This window comes from Solea solea, chromosome 1, assembly GCF_958295425.1.
Source record: "Solea solea chromosome 1, fSolSol10.1, whole genome shotgun sequence".
Lineage (NCBI taxonomy): Eukaryota > Metazoa > Chordata > Actinopteri > Pleuronectiformes > Soleidae > Solea > Solea solea.
The window spans coordinates 29827560-29849324 of record NC_081134.1 but is presented as its reverse complement, the minus strand read 5'-3'; the positions used below and the strand labels follow the sequence as shown (position 1 = coordinate 29849324).

General features: G+C 40.4%; 1 protein-coding gene across 1 annotated transcript in view; it reads right to left on the bottom strand.

Annotated features, from left to right (window-relative positions):
- The window catches only part of LOC131470627 (cadherin-12-like), a 133932-nt gene extending 124939 nt beyond the window's left edge, over nt 1-8993 (bottom strand). The window contains exon 1 of the mRNA XM_058646575.1: nt 8615-8993. The gene's annotated coding sequence lies outside the window, so the exon portion shown is untranslated. The remainder of the gene's footprint in view (nt 1-8614) is intronic.
- Nucleotides 8994-21765: the final 12772 nt, after the last annotated feature.

Below are 21765 nucleotides of genomic sequence, written 5' to 3'. Positions count from 1 at the left end.
GAAACCAATTATTTTTGTCCAGTGGAAAATGGTATACATGTATTGCAAGAAAACCTCAACCAGTTTTATTACACCTGCTTTAATCTGTGTCATTTTCTGGCTTCTGACTGCCATTAGTATCCTCCCGTAGAATCCCTACTTCACCTCAATAACACAATTGGATGTCCTTTTGGGTGATACCATGTTTTTTCGGGTCCAAACTTGTACGTCAGTGATAGATGTTGGAAATAAAAAAGCTTTTTGACACATTTCGGTCAATTAAGTCCCACAATAGTTTCAATAGAAGAGCAGCATGCTGCTCATGTATTTGGAAACCTGATGATAATAATAATATAAATTATATTTATTTTCAGTTCCCCCCCCCCCGTGTCACAGGATTGCTTGCTTGCTTTCTGTTGTGCTAGCTCAGTCTCTGTTCTACCCCAGTAAGTTATGATGTAATTTCCCCCTCTCTGTGCTGTGATAACGATAAGAGAGGAGGAGATACCAGAAGAGGCAGCGACTTCCATGTGGTAAAATATTTCAAATTAAACTTCAGCAGCCACGCAGAAACCCAATCTGTGCACACAGACTCGGAATTGCACCGCCACACATTGTAAATGGATCTGTTTTCTTAATGTGTGGATACTTCTTCTTTTGTCACCTTGTAGGAACAAATGTAGTTTTGTAGGGGGTTTGTCTATTGCCTTTATCTTTAGTTTATCTTCTACAAAAAGACTGACATGATTGAATTACCCAACATATGGGACATCAACGGTATAAAATTTATAAACATTTACACTGCACAGGTTACATTAAAGCGATATTCTATATGCTATATAGGAGGGTAACTTGCCCAAGTGTGTTAAGCCAAATGTGAAATGTTACACTTTGTGAGAGGTGCTTCATGGGATGGCGGCGTCTGCCGCACAGGGAAATGATGTGATTTAAGGAGCACATTCCCTTTTTAATGAAATGAAGATGGGTTTTGACGTGGATGAATAAAAGTGGAAATTTTATGTGACATACAGTAGAGGACGGAATTAATTGTGGCGACTTCTTGGAAAGAGGGGGGGAAAAGGAAAAGAGTGTTGCCACTGTACAAAGGTGAGCAAACAAGTTTTGTTTTTCACTCATTTATTTTATAGAGGCATCGCTACAGGGAAAACGTTTGCTTTTCAAAATTCTTGTCAGCATAAATTAGTTTTGGGGCATATTCCAAAGATAATTAGGATGAAATACTGCACCAAAACAAACACATTGCATAAATGTGATCTAATTAGGGCTGCAACTAGCAATTATTTTCATTATCAATTAATTGTTGGGTCCATATATTGTCAGAAAATGTCGATCAGTTTGTCTTTGTTTTTGTCCACAAACGAAAATGATTCAGTTTTAATGAATTCTTTGTTATATGAAGCAAAGAAACAAAAAAGAAGCTGCAAAATCTGAAAACATCAGTAAAATCGATTGATCGATGATCAGAGTAGTTGACAGTTCATTAAGTAATCGATTAATGATCAAATAATAGATGAATTGTTTCAGCCCTACATCTGTTTCTCAATGGAGATGTGAGAAAACTAAGTTTCCACATTCACAAATAAAACTAAAATACAATAAACACAAGGACCTGCAGTTGTATTTACAGTATTTAATCAATCATCACTTATCATACTTAATACCTATATTTCTATATTATTGACTGTAAAAGTCGGCACAATCATTTGCAGGCACTGGAATACTAGGGCTGTCACTTCTTTTTTTTTTTTTTTTTTACCCAAAATTTGGATATTGATTCAAACTATTACTACAAAGTATACAGCCTGTAAGCCCATCACACTGAAGTATGTCTGAAGTAATGACAGTGTGGTCCAGCAGAAAGCATATTGAGCGTAGTTTGGCATTAGATTAAAGGAAAATAAGACGCTGATATATTATTACTCTCAGAACCCGGGGGTTGACTTCTTAACCTACATTTTTACTGTGGAAATGGAGGACGCAATCACAACACCATGGAGTGGACGATCACGACAAAGTGACTGAACAGACCCAACTGAAGCGGCAAAATAGACGAGCAGAGCAGCTAGTTATGAACAATTATTGACTAATAGTAAATGTCACGATAAATAATGTTGTCACGCACGTCAAGTAATCTTGGGAAAATAAGGGACTGTCCTAACTCGTACTGTGTAAGTCTACATGTTCAAATAACAACGTTTGTCAAACAGAAATGCTGCATGCATATCTTCAAGACTTAAACTTGCACAACAATATTCATAAAATCCAATCGTCCCTCAAAGCAAGTTATCCTTTTTTTTCTTCTTTTGAAAAAAAGAAAAGAAAAAGTCATGTTAATAGTCTTGGACTCCCTGGCAAGATTTAATCAATTCACCAAAATGGAGTATTCCATATCTATTTCTAACTCGCACTTTCCTTGCAGGAGTGCTCCAGTGCTGCTCAGCTCTCTATAATGAAAGGGCCCCCAGCAGCCTCTCAAGAAATCATTACAATCTCCCTCTACCTCTAGGGTCAGTAAACTAATAGTCATTCACCTGTGTGACAGAAAATCTTTCCCAAGTTGCCATTGGGCACTGGTGAGGTTGTGTTTAAGGTTATAGAGTCTCGTCCAGACAGAGATGACTGTTTATTGTTGGGACGGATCCTCGTGATTAAATGCGCCTCACGTCTGGGGATTTTCATCACAAATGCAAAGGGGTGGGAATCACGCATGTTACCTGCTAATTGCTTTGTCTTTTTTTCCCCCAAACTGGAAAACAATGCAGACCCGTTACTCCCTGTTCACCAAATGTGGAGACACAACAAAGAAACACTTTATAAATAGAAAACACACAAGCAAAAAGGAAACCTCCCCCCCTCTATCATGCTATCGCACTTGTGCATAGCCTCGGGTGATTTTTGTTTTCATGACCACAACCTATTCCCTCCCACTGTTGGACAAGAATGTGTGTGTGATGCATTTTCTCAAAGGCTCCGATGCATTTTGTGTGTATTTTAGGACGTTTGCTTTGGAAAAAGTATGAATACTATTCACCAAGAAAGTACAAAGAAAACGCCTGACAATGTTTCTTGCATCTTATGTGGAAAACCGCACTGTTGTTGTTCACATTACAGAGCAACGTTGTCCTTGGTATCAAAATACTGTCTTACATAAGCAACAGACAACTTTCATGTCTCCAGTTTGGTCAGTATCCGAGATGTAGCAGTAGCAAGATGTCAGTTTGTGTTGTAATATGCACTCCTGCATTAGAAACACAATACATAATAGGTGAACACATTTCTCTTTCTCTCATCCTGGTGTCTAATTTCCTCCAAGGGTTACAGTGCACAGCTCTAATCTGGCTTGCATAGACCGGAAGGTAATAGTTGCGTCAGCTACGTAAATATCGGGACGTAATACCACAGCGACACACAGAGGAGAAGATTAACGCGACACAGATATCGGTAGAAATGGAGGACATCCACCATTTGTCCATGTTCTTTTCTTCTTGACAAAGTGCTGACACTACCGTCACATGGAAATCCCGATTCTCTGTAAACCAATGGGCAATCTGCAGTGTATCTAGCGCCACCTTTTCCGAGCCTAGGCAGCTGTGCTTGACACCCCAACAAAGAGGCACCAAAAACTGGGATTGTACGCATCGATTATTTTGGTATTACCCTTTTCACTGGAATGCTTGACAATGGGAACACAAATCATTGTTAACGAACTGAACCCGGGTTTCAGTAGCTCAGTCGTAGAGCAAGTCGTCTTTCAACTGCAAGGTTGTGGGTTTGATTCCACTAGTCTACATGTTGATGTGTCCTCAGGGCTGTGCTGGCAGCGTGTGAGCAGCAACTTTGAGTGGTCATTAAGACGAGAAAGTACAATATAAGTTGGGGTTGGGTCAAAATATCGATTTAGTGATATACCATCAATTTCCTTGCTTATACGAGAATCGATATGCCAGGGCAAATATCGATATTTTAACAAAAGATTAAGGCGCTCTGAAGTAAACAGTCCCTGCCAGTTTCACTCACCTGGCGTTGCTATTTGATATCTCCTCACGGTGGCGCTACTTCAATGGCATGAGGGGAATCTTGGGTGGAGGTTACAGCGGGATAAAGTCAGATAGAGACGTTTTATCCGTATTCAGTACTTCAGTTAGACAGATATCGTGATGCGTCGCTATATGATTGTCTTCCAATATATTAATTATTGATAATTAATAATATATTAATTATTATTATTAATTAATAATCTATTAATTATTATTAATTAAGTATGGCAGAGTAAGAGTTATTCCCTCCAACAAAGCGCATCAAATCAGATGTGTGAGTTTTTGCCACAAAATATTGCAGTGAAAGGAGGAAATACGAATAATATGTTTCACCATCTGCGGGATATTCAGTAAGGTAAGCGCACACTAACTGGGTTAAATTACGTTAATGTTCAACTAAGGTAACGTTGAGTTGGTAGGACATTAATGTTGGCGGGTCATTTGCAATTAATTGTGTACGACGCGTGTTCAGCTTTCAGTGTAACCTGGCGATTTAAACGGCATTCACTTATCGTTACTTTACACGTAATGCGATGTCCGTTTCATTTATTACAAATTTATTTAACCACAATGATACATACGTTTTCATAATGATCGTGATGCTCGTAATAATGTGAGGAATTCGCTGACAATAATCGTACCAAGAAAATCTATAATTGTGACATCCCTAGTCATATTGTGATGTAATTTCCACCACTCATATAGATGCAGACCATTTACCGTTTGGTGGAAAATAGGCTGCAGCCAAACTTACAGGAGACACTGTGTGTAATCTGTTTCAAAATACAAGTTGAAGCCAAAATAACTTTGTTTTTTTTTTTTTGTTTCTTTTTTTAGCCTTAAGGTAAATGTATTCTCTCTACTGTCACTGTCGCTTCAAACAACATATTTAACACAGGGAAGCCTCTATTTGTCTGCTTTTCTCTCTAAAGCTCCAGCATCTGTGGCACTGCAGAAACGGTGAGGTTTAATCTCTGCAGGGTATTTCTGCCACAGGGAGGAAGAAACCCACCATGTCCAAGGAAAACTGACAAAAGGAGCAAAGACAAATCTATATAAATAATTGCAAGGTGGAGTGAGGTGGGAGTCGGCCATCATTCAGAGCACAAGCGTGTGCAATATCTCCTGCTCATGGAGAGTCATCCATCACTGTAAGACTCTAATTTGAGATGTTTAGGACTTGCTGATGATTGTCTGAGAGTGTGGGAGAGACGTGTCTTCAGGGGTCTGCAGGGGTACGGGACGAGTGCAGCTCGCTGTGGGAGAAACCGTGAACCGCGTCTGCGATTGGCCGTGAAACACAAACACAGCGCAAACAACCAAATTCACTGCCTGATTAGCATTTTACAATGTGCACACACATTTCTGACAGCATATTACATTTAATGGTCCTTCAGAGTTGCGTGCAGACGGACACACTTTTATCTTCACAGATGTGCACACGGATGCACCTCATTTAGAGCAGAATGGTGTCAAAATGAGTCCATGGAGGGCGGGGAGGGAGAGAGAGAGAGAATGTGAGACTGAAGAGCCCAAGGTAAAGAGAGTCTGAAATAATCTTCGGTATTGATTCCATTTAAGCCCAAGGTTGTTGATGGACCCTTGCTTTTTGAAAGGCAATGATAGGTGGCACATCTCTGTGACTGATCGCCGTAGTTGCGCTCACGGTAGCGGCTGCAGGTCATCCATAAATACCAGCTCACCCTAATCAAACAGTGCACCGAATATGAGGTGAAATGACGACAGCCGAGTGGACGTGTGCTTTCATTTAGCCGCAGCCTGCTCAGTCCTGCCATTAAATTTACATGGTTGACTTTAGACTGAGTGGACTTTCTTTTTCTATTGTAGTCATATGTCCTGAGGTGGTGTACGTGCTTGAATTATTTACTGAAATCCAAAGTACAGATGCATGAAGATCCTGGTGTAAGTAGAAGTACTTCTTCTTATTCTTCTTAAAAGTAGTCGGGCTCTGAAATGTACTTTTAAATGTGTGTTACATTCAGCTCATGTTTTCCTCAGTATCTCCTATCACCCAACAACAGATTTGTTTTATGTCAAGACGGATGGAGGCGATGGCAACATTGAGCTTGTAAAGCATGATGGTTGCAGACAAGGTGGAAGTTTGACTAAAAACACATAAGAAAAGTTTCATCAGTGAATTCTGCTGCTCAAAAACCCAGTTGTTCAGCTGTTTGACGACTGGATAAATGCTTCTTATCCTGCTGTATGCACACAAATCCTCTCTCACTCAGGTCTGATAGTTTTGTTTGACTGATCGGTTTTCAGATTAAGGATTCAGTCATCAATTTCTGTTCACACAGACCAAAAGTTACGCACTGCAGAACAACAGAATCTAGAAGTTTATTGATTTAACTTCTTAACGCAAGAAAGAAGGTAAAGGCTCTGGAATTTGCTTTCATTTAAGAGCTAGTAATTTGGCATTATAAAACAAAAGTTTTGGTTGTCAAAGTCTAATGGAGATCTAATTACAACTAATGGAACAATCCACAGCAAAATACAGATATTTGTGTTGAGTAAAAGTCCTAAAAATAAGTTACAGATCACAAGAAAATCTATCTTTCCATTGACATATGTGTCCAGCTATGAATAATAACACAATTTTTCCATTTCCTATTCTGCCTGTTCATTTCAAACACCAAAAATAAATTAATAAATATTACACAAACCTATTTGAGTTGATTCAAATTGGTCACAGACCGAGTCACAAACAGCCACTCAATAAAAACACCCCAATAACCCAACTTATTTTTTGCACGGTGTTCAATTAATCCTAAAAAAAACAACAACAAAAAACCTAATCAAACCTGATTGCAGAGTTACATAATTAAAGTCATTCCATTGGCCAAGACTTGATTAAACCTGTGTGTCAACAGAAGGCAGCACGGCTCACTTTGAACACCAAATAGAAAAAAAAATGTTGTGTTATGCGATTATAATTCTTGTCTTCAACTCATCAATAGCTACAATTAATGGGGAAAAAAGTTAACCTACAAGTTTTACTGCTGGCAAAATGTGTTTTCTTGCACTTAATCCTCTCATTGTTGTTATGATATGCACCTGAGTGCAATAATACCACAACCACAGTGCATGCCTCTTCATTTATCCCCCCTCTAATGCAGTCATAATACCTGACTGCTCTGTGGCTGCATTCCCTGAATGCTCATTTTTCCTCCGCACAGTGTAGCCTCTGTGTACACGGGGAGGGGGGAGCGTCCAGCCTCCTCTTCTCCCTCTGTAAAGTGGACTCCTCGCGGCGTAATTTCATTATTCCAAAGCAGGTGTTTGCAGCAGGCGGCAGCTGATAAGACGATAGTCAGTGCCCCTGACACCGAAATGATTTACAAGAGATGTGCTTAAAGAAAAGGAGGAAGAGATTCTTCCTCTTCTAATCGACTCTGTAGGTGAAGATGGGATTGACTGGCTCTCGCACTGTATCTCTTTTGTCAGTCTCAATACCACACACTCTACAAGTGAGAAATCTGCAATATGCAGTATGCTGTGAAAAAAAAGAAAGAGTCTTTTCAAAGTAGCGGCAGCCATTGGATTCCGTTGGCCTCGGATGCCGCGTGCGTTTGGATCCTTGAGAGGAGCGAGCCACGCGATCGCTTGAGGACGTGCAAATCGGATGTAGCCGCTGATGTAACAATAAAGTGTCTTAAGTTCATAGCATAGACCTAGAGCTCTGCAGCGCTCCTGTATTTTCTCTCTCCGGCTCACACATCTGCTGCTGTGGAATGGGAAGAGGAGGAGGAGGGGGAGAAGGCAGGGGTTGCATCTGTGATCCCATATTTCTGAGCGAATCAGATTTTTGTCAACCCTCTCTGATGTCCTCGTCCTCAGATTGTTCCCTCTAATCCCCTTTTCACCCCCACCAACAAGAAGGGTTCTACCACTAATGCAATTGCTGATATATACGCTGTATGCAAACGGGGGGGTAATCTCGAGCCTGTGATTGAGCCGTCAGACCCTGGTGCCCTATAAATCTCAACTGATTCCTGTGTAAACACAAACTAAGCACGTTCCTCTCTCTTTGAAGTAGACTCTTTATAACATTATTCCCATATTTGAGACCTAAAACTACACAGATTAGATCAACCTGGAAGAGCCACTTGACGTGCCACGGCGTGATAATCAGCGACACAGCCTTTTCATATGCAGATGAGCTAAAGAAAACTACCAAATCTACAAATGGGGTCAGAGTGAAGTGTCCCTTGAATCTGCGTTTGAATGACACTTTACCGAAGCCACCACTTCATTACACAAAAGCACACAAGGGGAGAGACGCACACAAGTGCGCGCGGTCGCCCCGACTCCCGTGGGCAGCCGCTTTCCTTACTATACTCCTGCTGTTGATGTGCAGTCAAGGACACGGCTCTGCCACGTTTTTTTTCATCACACACTCACTCAAGAGAGATAAGTGTTTCAACTGGTTTTGCAACCAGTGAGATCACTGAATAGAGACTGCTCAGTTGCTGGGAGTAAGTTCAATTTCCCTTTTTAAATAAACATGCATGCATGTAGTATAATGACAGCTGAAAGAAGAGAGATCTGCTTACCTTTAGTGGGACACTTTGGAACAGAGGCGTCGCCAGTTTAATCCAAATTATTCACTGAATCAAACTGTCCTCCCACCTCTCGCGCGAGATGAGAAGGAGACTTTCTCCTTTTCGCTGCTTTTACTCCTCTTTTAATTCCCTCTCTCTCAACCTGCTTTTCCTCTGTGGTGCTTCTCTGTCATTATCCCGCTCTCTCTCTCTCTGTGTGTGTATGTGTGTTTACAGTTTAAGCCCACGCTGAAAAAAGGAACAGATGCTCATCGGCGAGTTGGAATTCACGCTGAAGTGGAGTGTGTGTGTCAGTCCGTGCCGGTACAGAATGACGACTGAAAAAGAGAGAAGGGGAGCGTGTGTGTGTGTGTGTGTGTGTGCTAGCATCAGTGAGTGAGTGAGTAAGTGAGAGAGAGAGAGAGTGTGTGTGTGTGTGTGTGTGTGTGTGTGAGGGAGAGAGAGGCAAGAGAGAACGTGAGAGGGGTTTGCGAGCGCTGCAGGCTCAGTGGCAACAGTGGCAAACGGCAGTCGTGATTGCATTAGCGTAAAGGCAGGAGCCGCAAATCCCCTCCCTCCCTCCCTTCCCTTCAGTTCCCCTGAGCACTGGGGGATCTTCCAAGTAGCAAGCAAAGCAGGCACCCCAATCCCACCCCCACACCCCTAATGACTCACATGGAGTCAGTGGCGCGTGTCCTGTGGTCACCGGGGACTGGGGTCTAATCTGAGAGACACTCGAGGAGGTTTCCTTTGTCCACGTTTGTCTCATGTGCTGGTGGATCTCTCGAGGTCTGTCTGAGATAAGAGAGGAGAACTTCTGTCTTTGCATTCAGAATTGAACTAATCCTCAATTAAAGGTTGGTTTGGTTTGTTTTGGTGTCTGTTTTAATTTAAAGTAGAAAAAAAACAGCTAATTGGTCCTACGTCTAAGTAGGTCGAGTACCAATGGCAAAACCCACTGGAAGGAACCATAGATGTTATATAAAAAGAGAACATAGTCTTTGGTTTGCTGGACTAGGCCAACCCTGGAAGTAGAACGTATGAAATAGCCACCAGGGAGCTAAAATAACTCTGTATGATGAATGGAAGTCTTTCAATTACAACCTCAGTAAAGGTTTTCCTGTGGATTTAACAGTCTCAAATCACTGGTCTTCGTCGATGTCTTCATTTACAGTGACAAATAAATGCGAAGATTTCAAAACCAACGTGGTGCCGCGGCCAATTTGCCAATCTCGAGACTGTAAAAATGACTGAAGCAGTGGGTGCAACTTGGAAGAAAAACGGTGGTTCTCCTTCTTGGAACAGAACATTTACTTTGATATTTGTCATGTGTTAAACTCATAACCTTTTATGAATGTATTCAAGGGTTTGTGTCATATTTATAAATGGGAAACCCTTCGTAATGAGGATTTTTGTTTTGATAACATTTTTTTGGAGTAGTTGAATATGTCCTCTTGTGTTAAATAAGGCTGAATTAAGATTTTATGATTATGAGATGTCAGCAAGCACATATGATCTAAATGTATGTACATATGTATGTATGTAGGGCTAAAACAAATAATCGATGACTAAATTAATCGTCAACTATTTTGATAATAATCGGTTTGAGGGTCAGTCAGTCAGTCATCATCTACCACTTTATCCTCAACCAGAGGGTCGCGGCGGTTTGAGGGTTTTTTTCATTATTAAAACAAGATCTCTGATCAGTTTCAGCTTCTTAAATGTGAATATTTTCTGGTTTCTTTGCTCCCTGAAACAAGAACATTTGAGAACATCATCATTTCCAGGTTTGAAATTTTCTGACATTTTATGGCCCAAACAATTACTCGCCTAATCATGTAAAAACTCGACAGATTAATCGATTATGAAAATAATCCTTAGTTGCAGCCCTAATATACAGCATATATTGGAGTATTCACTTGACTCCTTCCCTGTTGTAACTGAGCCTCTGTTATTGTAGCCAGTTGAGCTGATGCAAGGGAGAACTGCTGGAATCTGCACCGTGTGTTCAAATCGAGATTATTTGAACACACCCACGTTTCTCAAACCTTTGAGTTCAGGATGTTCCATACACACTTCCACATTGTAACTCTAGCAATAGTCAATAAATGAGACGTGTGGTCGTGGCAAGAAATAGTCCAAAGCATCGTCCGTTGCATTTTGCACCTTTAAAGTAGTGGGAATCACAAGGTGGTACCTCACCATACCAATAAAAGTTTCCCCCCCTCATTCATTTGAGCAGCGCCGCTATGAGGAGACATAGTAGCGACACACCCAGCGAGTGAATTGTGGCGTATCGATTATCGTATTGCACGAGGAAGGACGACAAAATATAACCAAATCGATATTTTGACCCAAGGTCCGATATTTGAGAATTAGTGACATCTAATGGTGGGGACTACATAATTAAGGCTTACTTCAGGTTACTGAAACCGAGCAGGTTTTTACTTTTAAGCATACATACATTAATTAACATTGGATAGCATATTCAGTTTTTGCCCGCACTGGACCTTAAGGTTTAGTTTTATTGTTGCACTAAGTACCGTCATTAAAATGTGATTAGAAACGTGGCAAAGGTTACGTGCCTGCATTTTCGCAGATGTCATGATGTGGTCATGAGACGTGACTGTACATATGTGCCGGCTGTAAAAAAGGGTGATAAAGCACATGGGTGAGAAGACTGGCCCAGGGTAGGCTGAGGGGTTTGGGGGGGAATTCAGTTAGACAAGGAGGCATCAGCTGGTTCCTGCTAATACTATAACCTCTCAAAGAGAGAGGAGCGAGAGAGGAGCTAATAAAGAAACCCAATGCCTCACCCTCCTCTATTCCCAGCAGATATCACCACACAGAAAGAATTACATCATCTCGACATCAAAACCTGAACGGGTTCCTCTGTAGTCTGGCTGTTGTTGGCGACGCTGACCCAAATTCTCTTTATTTTCTCTGTGTCTTGCATGATTTACTGCACCGCTACTTGGTCATGCAGAACATAGATGTCATCTCGTCTCTCACTGGAATACTGAGGAGCCGACCACTCGCTTTTTAACCTTTAGAATTGGACCTTGATATGGTGTGGGAATCATAGGTGGCATGCATCACTCTACGGAAAAGGTTATTGCGGCATTAGCATTTAGTCATCGCCGCATTTCATTCTTTGACCGTCTTGAAGGATTCAAAGAGAAACACAGTTCTCTTTGCCTCTTCCTTAAAGATACAGTATGTAACACTCCTGCCTTAATAGTAGGTCTTGATTCTCTTAATGTTCTATTTAGTCTGTAGAATAACATGAATATAGATCTATATACTAATCTAAAATTTATATTTCTTCGGGGACCCAAAAAACTATTCATGTGACCCATTTCTGAGTCCCAACCCAGTCTTTGGGAGCCAAACATTTTTTAATCCGTCATATTTTTGTTGCCTTAAAATTAACTCTCTTTTTTTTTTTTTTTGACTTAATGCTAATCCACAAAAAGTTTAATATTTTTTGCGGTCAGTTAAATCAGTTCAAACATCAAACTATATGCTATATGCTAACTATATGTGATTTATTGGCATGAAAAATATTGTAATACTTTACTGTATCGATTTTTCCCCTACCCCTAATAAAACGTGTAAATAAAAGACATTTCTATGAACTAGTACTAAAATGAAAGATATTTAAAACCAAAACAAAATGTATTGATTTTGCAAAACAACTACTCAGAAACTCATAGAACTGCATTTTATTTAAAAAAAGTCCTTGCCCCTGCCAGAGATGGTTTTTGACAGGAAGTAGTCGTTGAGACAACTTTGAACATGTTGTTTTCTGTTACCAATTCTAGTAAAGCAGGAAAAAAAACGCCCATAATGCAATTCAGCAACGCTTTGTTGCTGCTCCTTTTATGAGATGAATGAGAATCGTTTCAGTTGAGCAAACACATGGCAGTATCACAGAAGAAGACAATTCTCAAGGTCCCCCCCCCCTTTGCTCCTCCTTCCTCTTCTTAAACTAGATTCTTTTGTATTGTTTTGATTGAAGACAAATTGTGTACCGTGTGTTTAAAAATGATACTTTGCTCAAACCCATTAATTATCAGTGGAGTCATGTTTTGTTGAAGACTCACAAAAACACAAATTATTATTTTTCTTTCAGCTGCCATCAAATGCAAAGTAATCAAGTCCTTGACAACGAGAAGGGAAAAAAAGAACACATTTCAAATCACAAAAACTCCAGTTACATTTTGTGAGCAGCCTGTGGAAAAAGTCAAATGAATACAAATGGTCTGTTTTCACTCCTCAAAGGATGAGGGGAGAAAGTAACATGTAAATAAAAGGAGCAGTGAATCATAATAAAATTATTCTCGTCTCAAAAAGGCTGAGAGCTGTATTTTGAATGTAGTTATGCAGCATTTTATACACTCAGCAGTCCTGGCTTGACAACCCCTGCTCCCAGATCAACCCTGTCCAGATGGCGTGCCGTGGCCCGAGAGGACTCCCGTTTTTAATCCTCTTGGCACAGGCTCCGCTAAGCAAGAGGTGGAACGGATGCTCAGAGTCGGGCGTCAATCAGGACAGTTCAGAGTGGACCGCTGCTGCTGCGCGGGACGCCACACTGACCCACACAAGAATGCATGGATGACACAGAGAGAGAGGGACAGAGCTGCACTGGCATCAGTGCATAAAGAGGACAGGCTGACATTTTAGTGAAGGTCATCGTAACATTGTCACTGACCAGTGCAACTCGGTTATTTGAATAAATGGCAAAACGCATTGTAGCGTGTGTTCAGGCCCACACCTCGCCACACCGCACCGCACTTTAAACAGTCCTATTTCTTGTACTTGTAGTTTTATGTTTCATAAAAAAAGGCAACAGACTGAAAGAAACAGTTTTTTGAGTAACAGAATGTTACTCAAAAACTTGGTCAACGACCAGAGAACTGTAGCTCTGAATGTTCTAGAGCAGTGGTTTCCAAACCTTTTTTTATACCGTGTAGCAGAGAGGAGTAAGTCACAAGCAAGTCTCAAATCTTAACCTTCAAAGCTCAAGCAATTTCGAGTCCCTGCTTTAAATCAAACCGAGTTACAAGTCAAGTCGTATGAATATAGAAGATGAAGATTTCCCCCCACATATTCCACATTTAAATATGCTCTAAAAAAACAGAAGAAACACTGTACAATGTAAGGACTGCTTCACAGCCCCATACAACTGCATTGTTTGTACAAATGTGTATAATTACTTTCAAATTAGATTAAACGACCAAGCCTTTAAAAATGTAAACCACGGAAATGCATTTTACATATAAAATAAACTAGTCTAACTAAAGAATCGGTAAGTTTCGCACTAACCAGCTCTTGACTTAACTAGTCAACTAACTGACTTCCTGTCGTACCTTCCTTTGTGGGATTTGAAGTGTCGAAAGAAATTTCACATGTTTGAAAGACAAATATCCTCCAGTATTTGAGAAAAGTAATTCTGAGTCACTTTATGTCAAGTCGGAAGACATGAGTGTCAAGTCTAAGTCAAGTGGAGTCTTTTAACAGCGTTAGTCAAGCAGGTCTCGTACTCAAATTATTGAGTTAAAGGTATGGTTGGAGATCCTGGGAAAATTTTTAGCGCAGGCTACATTTTGATTTCAAAAGTCCAAGCCCCTTTCTTCAAACTTCCTTTCGAAGCTACAAACAACAAATAAAAAGATCACCAATACATAAAGTTGACCTACCGGTCCAGTAGAAACAGTGCCACGATGGCATCACTTTGCCGTGCTTTCTGTCGCCACCGTTCAAACACAGCACCGATGTTCACTCTGGTCATGGATCGCTCTGCGTCTGCCTTTTTCTTGGCTCTAGTTTTCCCAAAAAAAACGTCTTTCGTTTGCAACCAACACCTGCTGTTGCTACTGTTTCTGCCGTAACATTGCTGCAACTGTCTCGGTGGATTGGATTAAGCAAGCTAGCGTAAGCTCTGACCCTGTCTTTTGAGCATAGGATGGGGTTTCTAGAGGCCTTTCCGTTTCACCGCTGAATGACATTTTTCATTTTGGTGACAATGCATTAATTCATTGGTTACAATCGGGTTGTGAAGAGGATTTTAAGCAATAGAGTCAAAAAATAGAGTCAAGTTGTTATTTTATTTTCTACGTACCCTGGTATTTATTGGTGCAGCCTGTGGCCAAGTGGAAAGGGAACTTGGCTTGTAACTGGAAGGTCGCCGGTTCAAGTCCCCACCAGGTCGAAAGGGCTGGGGTACCCCTGAGCAAGGTACCCAACCCCCATTGCTCCCCGGGCGCTACTCAGTGTGGCAGCCCACTGCTCCTAATTCTAGGATGGATCAAAATGCAGAGAATAATTTCCCTAAGGGGATTAATAAAGTATCTAAAAATAAAATTTTTTTTACAGTAGAACAGTATTTCTGATTTTCCTCCAAGTACCACCAGAGGGTGTGTACTTGAGTACGACTGGTGGTACATGTACCACAGTTTGAGAAACATGCTGTAGAGTTCTGGATGTAGCGTAATTAAAATAGACCTACAGCATGTACTTTTTCACCACATTCTGACATGTGCAATTTACTTTTTGAACATATTCAATTTGTCCGACATAACTAATTTTCCTGAAAAGAAAGTGTGCAAAAATCTGGTAATTAGCCATAAATTGTAGACACACTCGTCCATGGCAACAATAAGAAACTTTATTGTGTTGGTCAGAAATGGGTCACTTAACGGCGCCAAACTTATTATAATCTTTCACACAACAGAACCATAACCACCTCATTTGATTTGCGACGCCTAAGTGATATTGCGATATTTTAATCAAAACACACTGTGCGGTGAATTATGTGTGTGAATTGTTAATAAGCCGAGGGAGCGTTTACTGCGTCAAAGTAATGTGCAGTAATAATTCTGAATTAATTGCATCTGGTTTATCTGTTAAATTTAATTGGCCACCAGAGGAGTGCAGTGGCTCATTTTTCTTTTGTTTTAAAATTTCATAGGGTGACTACAGTGGCTGCTGGAGCACAAAATTAACTTTGGTAAATCAAATATGAACGGAGAAGGAGAGCAATTGTGTGTGCTTCCTGCATTTGTCCAGCACGACAATGTGGTAATAAAAGTAATGTGTGATGTAGATTCAGTGTTTTGTTTTTTTGTGAGTCTGAAGACGAGTTTAGTCGTGGTGATGGAGGCTGCACACGAGCTGCAGGACAACAAAGGACCCAGGTGTTCTCCTTATTAGCGGCTAAGCTAATGGAACCTCTCGTCTGCCTCCCCTCCTCCTTCTCTGAGGATCACACAGCTCAAGACAAGAGTAGCCTGTCCTGAGGGAGGTCTGGCCCAGAGGAGGAGGGCATCTGGAGCTCCGGCCCGCCGCCTCCTCTCCTCTCTGACTCAATTACCAGCAGGAGAGGGAGAACAAGCGTGATCCCATAGCGAGTCCACCAAATCTGTGTCTTACAAGATCTGGATGTGGTTTCATTAAGGTTGAACTAACCGTTGGTGAGAAATGATACGTTATATTAACTTGATTTTGAGTCAGGAATGAGACGATATGGACAAAATCACTGGAATTTAAAATCCAATACAAACCAAACATCCTATATATTGCAAAAAGATTTAAATCAGCAATGGCCTTTTAGCTGAGTCATGTTGTGGGCTGCTTCTTTATACAGTAGGAGAATAATATTTGCTACACAGTTGGACAATTGTGTCTTTGAAATAGCCCAAAATGGTACAAATGTGTTAAGCTAAACGATACGGTCTAAAATATGGCTGAACATTTTTGAATAAAACAAAGATGTTTATTTCCAGTCTGTGTAATATTATGTGTATGGGCCAGGACAATATTTAATCTAAAATGGTAATTTTTCACACATTTTGGCTTCAAGAAGTATTGCGCCCCAATTGCAGCAAGCCGTTTTGCGATTTTGCTGAAATTTGGCAGATACTTGAGTTTGAGATATTGCTATTAGTATTGGTCATAACAATGTGGTATCGTGCCATCTTTAGTGAGTGAGCAAAACATGCTGTGATGTTGTTGTATTTCATGCCTTTTCATCACCTGTCCTCTACCTTTTGAAGACTGTTGGTATATGTGAAATACATCTTCCCATTCCCACTGGTTTGAATTGATCTGTTTTTGATATTCATTCCTAGGTCAAAAGATTCTGCTGTGCAAGCAGTGATTTTTATTGACTTCAGCATTGGTGGGAATTGTAGACGGTAGATGAAAAAAAATAAAAATCAAAGATGTAGTCTTCTGGTCACAAAACAAATTCCGGGAAATTTTCAGACATCACCTATAATCATGCGCTTACTGGAGAGTACACGCTGCCGGTTATACTCATATGTCTCACTTTATCGTCTATTTTCCTCTAAATGGGAACAATCATTTACAAAATTGACATCATGTGCTATTGATGAAGACTTAAACCAGCGATTGAGACCATTAATTCCTCAGGAAAATGTTTATGAGGTTGTTCTTTCTTCTTTTGTTGTAAGACCTGGGTGAAAATGCAAATTTCTTCTTCATCTTCCTTATTTTAAAAGCAGTAATGCGAATTTCTGCATCATTTTACGAGGCAGCGCTATCATCTTGTGGCCATTAGTATGTGAATACTAACAATTGATCGTAGAAAACCATGCTTTTTTTACAACTTGGGACCAGATCGAATTAATATTATAAATACAGAAGAAGATAAACATCCTTCACTCATTGCTGCATATTAATCTTGGCAAATTTGAGATGGGAAAACCAGTATTAACATTTTGTACATTTGCAGCCATTTTCTTTTCTTTATCCATGTGGATACAGAGTCGCAATTCGAAAGAAATAATCCACCTACACAGTATTAAATGAGAGCATAAGAAGACACCGGCTGCTCACAATCAAGACCTGAGGTGCTATGAGATGAAATCTCAAATCCTGAACGCTGATCACCACACCAATCCCGCACCGATCTGAATAGATTGTAATTAAAAACACGTGCCATTTGCGTCATGGAGCGGCCTGAACGCGCGAGGCAGAAAACGCTCAGTCTGACACTGCTCCTGCAATCCAGGTTGCCATTAACAACAATCTGTGCATCCACTAAAGGAGGAGTGAGACATCTAATCAGTTTCTCAACGGTGTAATGCCCGCCTAATGAAAGAGATTAAAAATGCTTATTTGAGAGAGAGCGAGGCCACTGCCGTCTTGCTTTCCTGATGATAATTTCTTCCTCCTGCAGGAGATAATGGCGCAGTAATCATGGCAGTGGAAACTGTACCAAAACATCTTTTAAAGAATGTGGGATTTCTTGGAAATGTACAATATTGGTTGTACTAAAAATCACATGCAGTTTAATTTAGAATATGCAGTTTTCAAGGTTTACTTCGGTATTTAAAAAGTCCAATTGTCTCATTTTCTATCATACAGTATGAGCTATTTTGATACTATCAAAAACATAGTGGAGACAGACCCCTCCTCTTCCACATTAGTGCAAGACATTTTATCAAAATCTCAGACCATCCAAGGCCTATGGCACGGTGAATTCTAGAAGAAAATATGGTACAAACAGGGCTAGCAGAGTTCCTTATAACATTGTAAAAAAATATGCAAAAAAAACAGATTGTCCTCCAATGAAACGTACATATAGGTCGTATGCAGGAATTACGACCTATGTTTACGTTTTCAAAACCAGCGTCCTTAGCGGTTGTATACATAACATTCAGAACGTAGAGCTTCTAATTTGAGGGTCTACGCTGCTGTTTGTTGTGTGCTAAGAAAAGTTCTGTCGCCATGAAATCAGCGGAAAGTGTTTGCAAGATCAGTTAGCTTTTATATTATTGAAAAAAATAAAAAACTCCGGCAACATAAACACAAGCAAATCCAATCAATAAATGTACATCAATTTAAGATAAACTTATACACAAGTATCCTGGGTTTAATCTGGAAAAGTTATGTTGAGGGTGTGACGTACCTCATGGTTTTCTACCACAATCTAAAGGTGCAGGTCTTCAGAAAGAAACAGGATATTTCAATAAAAACTGCAGCACCGTTATTTAAAATAAAATAAGTAAGTTGACACCTTTACTATCTATGATATGTCAAAACCAACCATAAACTGTGAGGAAATATGTTTATTCATTCTGTTTCTTTGTCTTATCTGGAATAAGACAAAGGGATAGCGCCAGGGGGTGGGGAGAGAATGCTAACCTCTTTTTGGCAGGTAGGAATGAAAACTGCCTCAAAGTTTGGATGTTTTTTGACAATTTGATCAACAATCTTGGCTCGTAATCAGTTCTGGCAGACGCGCATCTACCCCCTGTCAGTGCCACGGGGCTGCTGTAGCAAAATAAGCCCATATTACTTGTCCGCTGCAAAGGCTGAGGGATGCGTTGTCAAGAAAGCTTTCGGTAAAGGTTTGGACGAGTCGGAGTGGGGGAGAGGAAATAACACATTAAATACGGTGAAGATATGAAACGGCCAGAATGTGGGCTCCAGCCTGCAGAGGTGGAGGTGTATTGAGTGAGTGAAAAGCATGGGCTTGAACTGCCAGTAGGGCTGTGGTGCGCAAACTGCCTCGACTCACCGCAGGCTCTGAATTGTGCTCTGCCGCTACAGTATATTACCTTTTCATGCCGTCTACCAGGATGCAGCCCACAGGCCTTGCACTCGAGGCTTTTTCCCGGAGTATTTCACTTGATCACTCCGGCTGCGCCGCTTCACCTCTGGCGCTCTGCTGTGAAAAGGGTTTTTGTGTTGTTTTTATTATTTTTGAAAACGTGATAAACCTGAAAGTAGACGGTGGCGTTCGTCCTTGCACTGTGATGCTACACGTTGTGTTATTTGCAAGGAGCCACTGGTGTGTGTATATGGTACATTTGCCCCTGTTGTGGTCTGCAGTGTGATGGGGGAAACATACCGAGGTCTTTCCTATTAATGGTGGCAAGCCGACTTGGATGTTGGGATGAAAATGAGAGACATGTAATCTCTGAGGGGAGAGCACTGCCAGGGAAACGGCTTTCCTGTGTGTCCACAGCATGGATTTAGATCCCTTCATCCCATCTCTCTCTCTCCCCCCCACTGCTGCCACAGGGCTATATTATTCTCTGAATTCCCTCGGTGTGGCCAATCAACAGATGTGTTTAAACAGAATTTATCCCTTCTTTCAATAAGTCTGTCCCTATCCCCCAGACCGGGGGATGTGTTATCACGTAACAGAACATGGCAAATCTGTCCTCAATACCAAGGTATTGTTTGCGTGCAGGGACACTGAGAAAACGCTTTGTCCTTGGGCTCAAATGTCAGTCCGGCTTTTAGCTGAATGAGAGGTGAACCTTGTGTCATAACAACAAGGGTAAGTGCAAAATGTGCACCTATAATTCTAGTACTGTTTAAAGCATGGAAATATATTTAAATATGTGATGTTGGCTGATGTTCAGGGAACACTCCATACCACTTTTTCATAAACCACATCCTTAAGTATCTACTTACGTGAATTTTGGTCCAATAACGTCCACAGAGCTCGCTTTTCCGATATTGAGTCCAGTGTTTTTTGACCAGAATCAAACTGATAAAAGTACTGAATATTGTAATGGGTCAACTGTGATCTTAAACTCAGTTTGACTGTAAATTACATTTTAGAAATGACATAATGGCGGTCCCTATTCTTTGTAACTAACAATTATTTTCATACTCGATGAATCGAGTCATCTTTTGGTTTGTAATATGTCAGAAAATATTTCTCAAACCTGGAAATGAGGTTCTTCTTTTGTCCACAAACCAAACTGATGCAGTTTTAATGAGTTCTTTGACACAAAAAAACACAACATATTCACAATTAAGAAAGTTAATTATTCAGAAAGCGTGTTTAAAATTATTGAAAATTCCTCAAACACAAATAGTTATTTTCCATAGCATTTCTGTTTATATTCACATATCGCATGGTTATAGCAATTAACGTCTAGTTAAAAGTGGTAATAGCAAATATTTGATCGTGACATTTGCCTCATACATTACTTGAGCCATAACATTAAGCTACAGACAGGTACAAAATGAAACAGCGCAGCGAATTTATCAATTAGTCCCTTTCCTTTTACTCAAAAGAAACGATCCAAACGTGAAATCACACATAATAAAATCTGTACCTCCTGGGGCGACTGCAAAAATCTCTCAAAATGCAGTGTAGGAGTCGTCTCAGCAAGAAAATAGAGCAAAAATAATCCTGAGTGAGACTTTTTTGGGGACAATGTACTGGAGTAAAATACATTACATTAAAAACAATGACACACTTCAAATACACACTTCAATTCATGCCAACATAAGGCAATAAGAATAGGATTTTAGCTTTAAAATGTAAGCATTTGGAGAATCAAAACATCAACAAATACAATGGGAAATACAAGGTTAGGATTTACTGTGTGGTATGGGTAATTATTTTAAAAAATGAGCAGGATTTATAACTGGAGCTGCAGCAGCAGCAGCAGCAGCAGCTGTTCTCTCAGAACAGATGTGAATTACACACAAACTAGTTTCTGCGTTAAATGTCAGGTTTTAGTCTGGCCAAGTCAATCTCCACCCTTAAACCCTGTAGAACACCCATTTTACCTGCTAAAGATGAGACTGAGTAAACCCCAAAAACAAACAATAACTGAAAGAGGCTGCGGGGAAAGCCTGGTTTGGTGATACCAGTGGTGATACCAGGTCTTTATCTCTCTAAATATTATATTGTTCAATTGATATTAAACCAAATTATATCACACTATACACAGTTATGTAAAATCTAGAGGTTTGGGGAATTTACAACTCACTCTTTTCCTGTCCAAGATTCCATCTCTACCAATAAACCTTCCTAAACATTAAACATTGCATTTCTAAGTGATTTTTTTGGCAACTCACATCGACCTCCAACTCCAAAAGCCACCAATTACCACTGGGTCAACTGTTTGGTGTATTTCGAGCAAACATCTTCAAACCTGTGTGGTCTTTATCTCTCTACAAACACATTTTTTTTGTTTCCCCCGACAAACAGCGGGGTGTCATGTTGCCGCTCTTTCCACTGACATTCTGGAGATTTGCCAAAAAACGAGTTGTCTAATCCATCACACACACACACACACACACATACATGTTTTATCAGTGGTCAGCATGTGTGGTAAATCAACTAAAAGGGATGTTACTCCTTCATGTAATTTCTGCAGGGG